The following is a 10113-nucleotide window of genomic DNA, read 5'->3' on the forward strand; positions in this document are numbered from 1 at the left end:
TATAAAATGAAAAGTCCCCCTTTATAGCATCATGTGTCTGGGATAGAGGTTCTCAAATCATGGCCCTAGGATAGCCACAAAACTTCATTTGGGAACTTGGAGATACAGGCTTTATGCCCAAACTACTGAATCAGAAACTCTGGGGTTATGCCCAACAATCTGTGCCTTACCAAGCCCTCTGTGTGATTCCAGTGAATATTTGAGGATTTTGAGAGTTTGAGAAGATGTCAAAACTGAATGCTAGGGACTTTCCTGGTGGTCCAGTGGTTAAGACTTCTCCTTCCAACACAGAGGGCAGCGGTTGGATATCCGGTCAGGAAGATAAGATCCCATGAGCCTGTCAAAAAACCAAAACAAAGAAACAAAACAGAAGCAAAATTGTAACAAATTCAATAGAGACTTTAAAAATGGTCCACATCAAAAATCCTAAAATAACAAACAAAAAAAACCCCTGTATGTTATACTTAACCATAGTAACTGGCTGAAGCTGAAAAAGAAACATCAAGTTCCAGTAAGCTCTCACTCAGACTCTCCAGACCAATGAACAATGGGGCTTGTTAAATCAATCACATAAGACCTAGGGTCTGGCTCTATTCTATTCAAAGAAGTAGTTTTCAATGCTTACTTGGCATAACTACCTTGAATCTTTCTAAAGTACTTACAAAATTCTGACTTTTCCTTCTAAGTAAATAGTCACTGAATTTGTTTTTGTTTTTAACTGATTAGTGTTTTCTTGTCAAAGAAATAAACTTTGCTTTCTTCTTCTTTTTTTTTTTTTACTGTTAAAGCTCTGGTGGTCTTTGTTTCATTTACAGGGAACAGGCAGTCAACAGTGACTCTGCAATGTAAGTTTTCTTTTTCAACCCTGAACAAGTTCTTTAGAATTGGAAGGCCTATATTATAACCCTTGTGTCAACCCAAATTGCTGGAAGGCCTTGGGCAAGCTAGTTAACATCCCTGGGAGTCAGTTTTCTCATCTGTAAAGAGCAAGGAAGTAATTATCCTACCCACCTTAACTGGCATAATGGTTGTGAAGTGAAGGTTGTTTAGTGAAGGGAGAAGCAGATGCACATGCAATTATCATTTTGTGGGCCTTTCTCAATACTTCACTCAATACCCTCAGTTTTCTTCCCTGTCGTCAGAACAGCCCACAAGGAAAGCCTGTAGCCTGAGTATGGTCCAGTCTCCTCTGATGGTCCAGTCTGCAGGCAACCATCATTGTTTTAGAATTACACTGAGTGAATGAAACAGCAGAAAATATTTCAGCCTGAGGGATCATCGATAAAAACATTAGATGATTCTAGGAATACATTATAGACTTTGCATCGGAACTTGGAAATGACCTGGCAAGCTGCTGTGAGGTTTACAACAAAAAATATTCTTCAGATGCTTGGAATAAGCAATTGGCTTACAGCAGGTCTTCTGAGACTCACTCAACGGTGATCCAATTAAGTGTTCCCCATGCAGAGTATCTCATTATCTGACACAAACGAATAGGGTACGGCTGATGCCAGTGTCCAGTGGTCCTAGGAAATAAAACTGCTGCTTCTGGTGTGGTGGTTCAGTCACTAAGTTGTATCTGTATCTTGTGACCCCATGGACTGTAGCCTGCTAGGCTCCTCTGTCCATGGGATTCTCCAGGCAAGAATACGGGAGTGGGTTGCCATTTCCTTCTCCAGTGGATCTTCCTGACCCAGGAATCTAACCCAGGTCTCCTGTATTACAAGCAGTTCTTTACCAACTGAGCTACGAGGGAAACATTAACTGCTGCTTTTGGTAAGTAGGTGGTAATTTATGTTGAACTATTTGCTAAAGGCCAAATTAGTCCTTGTAATTCTTTCTGAAGAATTAAATGTTTTTCTGCTTAAATAATATTCTGATCCAAAACAATTTTACTATAGTAATGTATCTGACATAGGAATGATCCTGACACTTTCCCAGGGCATTTATGAGTAAGAGGATCTTTCTAAAGCATGCTAATGTTGAAAAGAAAGTAGATTTCTAGGCTTGGCTTAAAAGAGGCAAGCAGAGAATAAATTCAATGAAGAAGGGAAAATAACAGCATTTATCTAGCACTTACTGTGTGGCAGGCACGGCACTAAATGATACACATTAACCTTATCCTGACAATAATCTGTGAGCTATGTATATTTACCTCACTTTAAAAGACTAGGACACTATGGCTCAGAGCAGTTAAGTATCTTCCACAAAGTCACACAGCACACCGTTTATGGCAGAGTTGAGATTCAAATTCAGTAGGTGCTCTTGGGCTTCTCATGTGGCGCTAGTGGTAAAGAATGTGCCTACTAATGCAGGAGACACAAGAGACATGGTTTTGATCCCTGGGTTGGTAAGATCCCTTGGAGGAGGGCATGGCAATCCACTCCAGTATTCTTGCCTGGGAAATCCCATGGACAGAGGAACCTGGCAGGCTACAGTCCACAGGGTTGCAAAGAGTTGGACACAACTGAAGTGACTTAGCATACACGCAGGTGGTCTCTTACCTAGACTGTTGCAACAGCCCCTGTGGCAGATAGTTTCCCTGTGCTCCTCCACACCCTCTCTATACATTTCTACATCTTACTCTGTTTGCACAAAGGATGCACCAAATTGCTTGCTGGTTTCCAATTGTGTTTGGCCAATAGAGATTATTGGCAGGAGGTGAGAAAGAGGGAGAGTAAGGCAAAGGTTTTTATGCTCCCTCCCCAGCTCTCTCCTGCTCCACCAACCAAAAGTCTTAGCTCCTCTCCACACAGGATGCTTCCTCTGCATTTTGATAACCACTCACTCCTCTGAGGGCCCTACACCCTGGCCACACCTCAACTCTCCCAGTTCAAGTGTGCCTCCAGTTACAGTGAATTTTATCTCCACCAGCTTATAAGACATCAAAGCTTGGAAATGACAGATTGTCCAGATTGCTGTTGTTTCATTACTGGTTCTGGTTCAAATGAAGTTGCTGAATGATGGACACATTCTGTATGTCCCCCACAGTGTTCGACCTGAATAGCTCCTGGTTCAATATTTAGACAGTGTCTCTACTTCTGGCTACAGCTCCCTGAAAGAAACTAAATGGTTTTATAAGCAAAAGCATCTTATTGGGCCATATGTAGTTTCTGAATTATGGCATTCTTAGTTTGGTGAAAAATAATAACAGAACCTGACATTTATACAAAGTTCTATAGCATAACATTTATTACTTTCTATTTAAGGGTGTATTAAAAACTAGATGCATGCCCAGAAGGAAACAGCTGAATTCAAAGCTTAAGTTATTTTTTTTTTAAGACAGGTAATGACTGAACTCTCATCAGGACATAATAGCTGATGCAGGTCTTTCCCCTGAACCATTTTCATGAAGCTAATGAAACTGGTCTATCTTGGCAGTGCTAACTCACTCCTGTTTTCTGAGTGAGTTCATTACCTGTGACTTCAGAAGAATAAAGAGGAAAGAGAAGCAGACTATTACATAGGACAGATACAATGATTGGTTCCGCACATTAATGCTATATGGGCAGAAGTAAAATAAAATCTGTGGTGATCAGCAAATGTAATAGTCCTAACATTTTCAAAGCTGTCACTCTTAAAAAGTCTAATGGTATGCATGGATGAGCAATACTTTTTTAAACTTGATTTCATCATACATATTTTTGTGCTTGAAATGACAAAGCATTTTGGAATCATCCTCTTACCTGAATACAGTTATTCTATCATTAGATAATTATAGCACTTAATGAAAGAAAGGAAGATAGAAATGAGTAATATTCTTAAATATCTTTAATTATAAACTGTCCCCTTTAATCTCTAGCAATACTTCTAACCTCAGCATGTACTTTGTCTGATATTAATTTAACTATATCAGATTTACTTTGAATAGTATTTGGGTAGGGTGTTCTTGCCTGGAGAATCCCAGGGATGGGGGAGCCTAGTGGGCTTCCGTCTATGGGGTCACACAGAGTCGGACACGACTGAAGTGACGCAGCAGCAGCAGCAGCAGCAGCAGCAGCAGCTTTTCTTACCCTTTTATTTTTCAGTCTTTATCTTTTCATCTAATGTGTGGCTCTGATTAATAATAGCATATAGCTGGTTTTTGTGTTTTTATTTGGTCTGGAAAACTGTCTTTTAATCGGCTGATAGACCATTGACATTAAAATAATTAATAGTTAATGATATAGTTTAAGTCTAATGCTTGCTGTTTCTCTATCTGTCCTCCTGTGTTTTTTCTTTAATTTCTCATTTTTTGCCTTCTTTTGGAGTATGAAAAGATTTTTTTATTATTCCATTTTTCTTCTTTATTCCATTTTTAGTTATACATTCTTAGTTTTTTTTTAGTGGTTGTCCTAGGGATTTAGCAGGTAAAGAATCCACCTGCAATGCAGGAGACGCAGGAGATGCAGGTTCAATTCCTGGGTCGGGAAGATCCCTGGGAAGAGGAAAACTACAACCCACTTCAGTAATCTTGCCTGAAAAATCCCACGTACAGAGGAGCCTGCCGGGCTACAGTCCAAAGGATGGCAAAGAGTTGGACACGACTGAGCAACTAAGCACAGACACACAGGCCAGATATTACAATATGCCTTCTGGATGTGTTGTAGTCTACCTTAAATGAATACTTTTGATTTTACCACTTTCTAAATAAGGCAAGAAACTTTGCAACGGTTAAACTGTGTTTGTCACTCTCCCACAGTTTGTGCTACTGTTTCCATGTATTTTATTTCTACATATGTGGTTATTGTTGTTTTGATGTAAACAGTTAGCATTCTTATATTTTTAGCCACACGTTTACCCTTGTCAGTGCTGTTCCATCTGAGACCATTTTCTTTCAACCTGAAGAACTTCTTGGTGTTTCTTTTGGTTTACAGCTACTGGCATTGAATTCTCTCAGGTGTTGTTTATCCGGAAACAACTTTACTTAACCTTTATTTTTATTTTTACATCTGTATTGTGGCATAATTTACGTGTAATAAAATTCACCCACTTTTAGATGTATAGTTTGATGAATTTTGGTAAATCTTATGTATGCATGTACAGAGTCATGCAGGCAGCCCCCCACAATCCAGTTTCAGTACACTCTCAGTTCAGTTCCGTTCAGTCGCTCAGTTGTGTCTGACTCTTTGCGACCCCATGAATCACAGCACGCCAGGCCTCCCTGTCCATCACCAACTCCCGGAGTTCACTCAAACTCATGTCCATCGAGTCGGTGATGCCATCCAGCCATCTCATCCTCGGTCGTCCCCGTCTCCTCCTACCCCCAATCCCTCCTAGCATCAGACTCTTTTCCAGTGAGTCAACTTGTCGCATGAGGTGGCCAAAGTATTGGAGCTTCAGCTTCAGCATAAGTCCTTCCAATGAACACCCAGGATTGATCTCCTTTAGAATGGACTGGTTGGATCTCCTTGCAGTCCAAGGGACTCTCAAGAGTCTTCTCCAGCACCACAGTTCAAAAGCATCAATTCTTTGGCGATCAGCTTTCTTCACAGTCCAACTCTCACATCCATACATGACCACGGGAAAAACCATAGCCTTGACTAGACGGACCTTGGTTGGCAAAATAATGTCTCTGCTTTTTAATATGCTATCTAGGATGGTCATAACTTTCCTTCCAAGGAGTAAGGGTCTTTTAATTTCATGGCTGCAATCAGCATCCGCAGTGATTTTGGAGCCCAAAAGAATAAAGTCTGACACTGTTTCCACTGTTTCCCCATCTATTTCCCATGAAGTGATGGGACCAGATGCCATGATCTTCGTTTTCTGAATGTTGAGCTTCAAGCCAACCTTTTCACTCTCCTCTTTCACTTTCATCAAGAGGCCTTTGAGTTCCTCTTCACTTTCTGCCATAAGTGTGGTGTCATCTGCATATCTGAGGTTATTGATATTTCTCCTGGCAATCTTGATTCCAGCTTGTGCTTCTTCCAGCCCAGAGTTCCTCATGATGTACTCTGCATATAAGTTAAATAAGCAGGGTGACAATATACAACCTTGACGTACTCCTTTTCCTATTTGGAACCAGTCTGTTGTTCCATGTCCAGTTCTAACTGTTGCTTCCTGACCTGCATACAGGTTTCTCAATAGGCAGGTCAGGTGGTCTGGTATTCCCATCTCTTTCAAAATTTTCCACAGTTTATTGTGATCCACACAGTCAAAGGCTCAGTACACTCTATCACCCACCAAAAGCTCCCTTCTGCAGTCCATTCTTTCCCCTAGAAATGACTAATTTGCTTTAGGTTGTTATAGTTTTGCCTTTACTAGAAGTTCATATAAATGGAATCATACAGTGTGATAATACTTTTGCAACTAGTTTCCTTCATTTAGCATGATGCTCTTGAGATTCATCGAGCCTGTTACATGTATCAGTAGTTCATTTCTCTTAATTGGTGAGCAATATTCTATTGCATGGATATACTATGTTTTGATTATTCATTCACTAGATGATGAACATTTGCATTGTTACCATTTGTGGTTATTATGAATGCTTATGCTATATTCATATACAAGTTTTGTGAGGACATAGCTTTATTTTTATTAGGTAAATATCCAGGAATGAAAAGGCTGGACTATATGGTACTTACAGGTAGTGCCAAACTGATTTTTGAAGTGACTGTGCCATTTTGCATTCCTGCTTATAATGTATGAAAACCAGTTTCTCCATATTCACCCAGGCCTAATATCATCAATCTTTTTAATTTCAGTTACCCCTCTGAATAAACCATAGTTTTAATTTGCATTTTTCTTATGACTACAATTGGGGCATCTTTTCATGGGCTTGTGGGCTATTAGCATATCTTCTTTGGTAAAATGTTTGCTCAGATCTTTTGTGTTTTTGTGAAGTCTTGAGAGTTATATATTCTGAATACAAGTCCTTTATCATATACATATTTTGTTTTGCAAATATTTTCTATCTGCAGTTTACCTTTTCGTTTTCTTAATGCTGTCTTCTGATATTAGTATGGTGGGTTATATTGAATGGTTTTGAAATATTGAACTAATATCGCATTGCCAGGATAAATTCTCTTGATTGTGGTGTATTATTCTTTTTAAACATTACAGGATTCAATTTGCTAATATCTTGTGGGAATTTCTGTGCTTCTAAGTTATATTAGTCTCCAGTTATCTTTCCAAGTACTATCTTTATCTGATTTTAATATCTGGGTAAAGCTGTCCTCATAAAGTAAGTTGGGAAGTGTTCCATCCTCTTATATTTTCTGGAAGAAATTGTGTAGAAATAATGTTATTTATTCTTTAAACATTTGGCAAATGAAACCAAGTGAACCAGTGAAATCATGTGGGTGTGTAGCTTTCTTTTTCTGAAAGATTTTAAACCATGAATTCAATCTCTTTAATATCTATTTACTCTTTAGTATATGTATGTCATAGTAATTTTCAAGAAATTAGTCTATTTAATGAAAGTTGTTGAATTTTTGTGTGTAGAATTGTTGTTTATAGTATCACCTTAATATTCTTTTAATGTCTGTAGGGTTTATAGTCATTTTCCTCTTTCATTCCTGATACTGGCAATCCCTGCACACTGCTTCTTCGCACACCCCTCTGTCTCCTTCTCTTTCTGGCTAAAGGTTTATCAGTTTTATTGAGTTTTTTGCTTCACTGATATTTTTCTATTGGTTTTCTGTTTTAAATTTCATTGCTCTTTGCTCTTCTCTTTATTTTTCCATCCTTCTGCTGTTTGGGGTTGATTTGGCTCATCTTTTTTAAAAGTTTCTCAAGGTGGAAGTTTAGATTATTGATTTGAGAACTTTCTTCTTTGCCAATATAAACATTTAATGCTATAAATATCCCTCTAAGCAATGATTTAACTGCATCCACAAATTTTGATGTGTTGTATTTTCATTTTTGTTCAGTTCTAGATATTGTCTAATTTTTGCTTTAGAAAGTATTTTAAATAATTCAAAAAGAGAAGAGCATATTTACCTATGTACTTGTTATTTTTGTTGCTCTCTCTTCATTTCGCATATCCCAAGTTTTCTTCTTCTGGTATTATTATTTTTCATTCCAAAAGGCTTCCTTTAGCAGTTATTTTGGGGCAGGTCTGTTGGCTCTTAGTTTTCTTTCACTGAGAATGTCTTTACTTCACCTTATTTCCTGAAGGCATTTTGCTGGATATAGAATCCTGATTTGACAGTGTTTTTTATTTTTTTCACTTTAGAAATATTGTTTCACTTTCTTCTGTCCTCCATAGTATCTAATAAGAACTCCACAGTCATTTGAATTATTGTTTGCCTATAAATAATGTGTTATTTTTCTCTGGTCACTTTGCCATTAATTTATAAGTTTGCTTACAATGTGTCTGGGCATAGATTTATTTGGGTTTATCCTGTTGAGGTTTGCTGAGTTTCTTGAACCTGGAGATTTATGTCTTTCACAAAATTTGGGAACTGGTTAGCCATTATTTCTTCAAATATTTTTTTACACTGCACTTTCATCTTCTCTGGGACTCTGACAACATCAATGTTAGATCTTCTGGTGTCTTTCCACAGATATCTGAAATTCTATTCATTAAAAACAAAAACAACTTGGGAACTCTCTGGCAGTCCAGTAGTTAGGACTCTGCACTTTCACTGCTGAAGACCTGGGTTCAATACTTGGTCAGAGAACTAAGATCCCACAAGTTGTGTGGCATGGCACAAAAAAACCAGAACAAAACAAAGCCAACTTTCTTCTCTCTGTTGTTCACTTTGGGTAAATTCTTTTGATTGGTTTACAAGTTCATTTACAGTTTCCTCTGATATTTCTATTCTACTGTTGAGCCCATTCGCTTTTTAAATTCCCCTTTGTTTCTTCCTTATATCCTCAATTTCTTTGCTGAGACTTTCTAGCTTTTTATATTTTAAGAACATTTGCCCTTACTCTTTGGAGCACTATTATAATAGTTGCTCTTGAAAGTCTTTATCAGATAATTCTCACCTGCATGTCATCTTGGCACTGGCATCTCTTATTTGTCTCTTGCCATGCAAGGTTGAGATTTTCCTGGTTATTTGTATGCTGATTATTTTCAGATTGTATCCTGTACATTTTTAATATTATGTTATGGGATTATGGGTATTTGTTTTAACAGATAATTGACCCAGTTGGATTCAGGTACAAGTTCCAACCGACTTTCTGTGGTTTCAGTGTGATGGCTGATTTCAAAACAGTGCTATTCAGATCTGTCTTGCACGTGCACCACCCAGTGGCTAGTTTGAAACCTTGGTGATCTGTCCCGTAGTTCAGTTCTTAAACTTATATGCTCTTTAGGATCAGCATGGGCATGGGTGTATGCACTTGGAAGTGAGCCCAAGAATTTACAGGCAACTTTATGGGCCTGCTTTCCCAATCCTCTCCCTGGGACAATCTTTTCAGCATTTTCTGGTTACCTGAGATTTTCCAACCAGAAAGTTGGAACTGTATTTATTCACTCTGTTCCATCTTTTTGCAGTCACACTGATGTCCAGGGTCAACCAGCAGGAGGACAGAGAGAAGACAAAAAGCAACAGGAGTCTGTCCCACACAGATGATCACAGCTCCTCTGATCAGAGGGGCAAGTTCCCCTCCCTCAGCATTTAGAATCCCGCAGGTCCAGCTATCACTACAGACACCGCCATTGCCATCATAGGATTTCTCAGGGGCTGGGGTGTGAGAAAACGGAGAAAAGAATAAACAGGGCTCTCCTTGACTCTCTTGAGCATTAGGAGACCCTTCCCTGCTCTTTGAGCTAGAGCTAGAGGGTTTCTCCTGAAGCTCCCTCTGTGCAGAAGCCCACATTCATGTTTTGTGCTGCTTACTGGAGGAAAAAGATGATAAACTGCCTACCAATTTGATGGTACTTCAAATTCTAGTCCTCTTCCCCAATTACCAACTACAGTTTAATTTTCAGAGTCCTCAAAAATCTGCTGTGTACATTATGTTCAAGGTATTTTTTTGTTTTTTTTTTAAGCTTCATCCATTGTGGCATATGTGGAATACTCTATTGTACCTGGAATTGGAAAATTCTATCTTGTTTAAGCCACTGAATTACTGTTGGGGCCCTGGTTTCAGCAGGTAGGCCTATCCTAACTTATTAAGCCAATTCCAACCTTCCTTTGTTCTTGTACTACATCTGTTCTGCAATTCTTCAACCCTGGATCA

This window comes from Moschus berezovskii, chromosome 1, assembly GCF_049115385.1.
Source record: "Moschus berezovskii isolate FMDL1 chromosome 1, NW_MosBer_1.0, whole genome shotgun sequence".
Classification (NCBI taxonomy): domain Eukaryota; kingdom Metazoa; phylum Chordata; class Mammalia; order Artiodactyla; family Moschidae; genus Moschus; species Moschus berezovskii.